Here is a 784-nt window from a genome sequence, read left to right as displayed (position 1 = left end):
TTCTTCTTCTTATTCTTTTCTTTAGTTGTTGCTGTTTAATTCCATTAAAGCTAAGTCACTCTAGAGTTAATTCTTTTAGTCAAGGTCGGTTAATTATTTTAAATTATTTTTCAACTTAATTTTTTTAAATTTTAAATTATTCAATATAATATTAAAAAATAATTTTACAATAAAAAAGTTAATTTTCTATATTTACTTATATATAAAATAAAATCCATATATTTTTTTAGAGAAAAGCTTAAAAATTAGTAAAATTTATTATTTTTGGTCAGTATTTTTTATCATCCAGTTAATACTTTTTATTTAACAATCCAAAAAAATATTTTTAGTTCACACTTTTAAATTTCATTGACTAACTACAAATTAAAAATAATAAATTCTACTAATCATCTAACATTTCTCTATTTTTTGATATATAAAAAAATATGTAGATATATTGAGTTTCAATGTATGGAGTTATTTTACATGTATAGATATTTAGTTTATAATCAAGTGATCAAATTTATTTCCATGGTAATAGAAAAATACTATTGTTCCAATTATTTTCGTTTTAGAAAATCTTAGTTCTACTTTTGAAAGAAACTGTGCTTAAAAAAAAGTTCTGTTATCTTGATAATAAAGAAGGCATACTATTATCAATAGCTATAACAACATTTGAGATAGCAATGAGTATTTCATCCAAATTAAAGTCTATTCCTTCTGTTTCATAATATCTATTTCTACAATAAAAAAAAATATTAATAATAATAGAAAATTATGTGAATAAATATGTAATTAACTTCAC

The 784-nt window shown here is 19.3% G+C and overlaps 1 protein-coding gene across 1 annotated transcript in view; it reads right to left on the bottom strand.

Annotated features, from left to right (window-relative positions):
* The window catches only part of LOC107610474 (jasmonic acid-amido synthetase JAR1), a 13,015-nt gene that overhangs the window by 770 nt on the left and 11,461 nt on the right, over nucleotides 1-784 (bottom strand). The gene's annotated exons all lie outside the window — the stretch shown is intronic.

The sequence above is a fragment of the Arachis ipaensis genome, chromosome B08, assembly GCF_000816755.2.
Source record: "Arachis ipaensis cultivar K30076 chromosome B08, Araip1.1, whole genome shotgun sequence".
NCBI lineage: Eukaryota > Viridiplantae > Streptophyta > Magnoliopsida > Fabales > Fabaceae > Arachis > Arachis ipaensis.
Note: the sequence above shows the minus strand (reverse complement) of the source record. Positions and strands in the feature narration are given on the sequence as shown.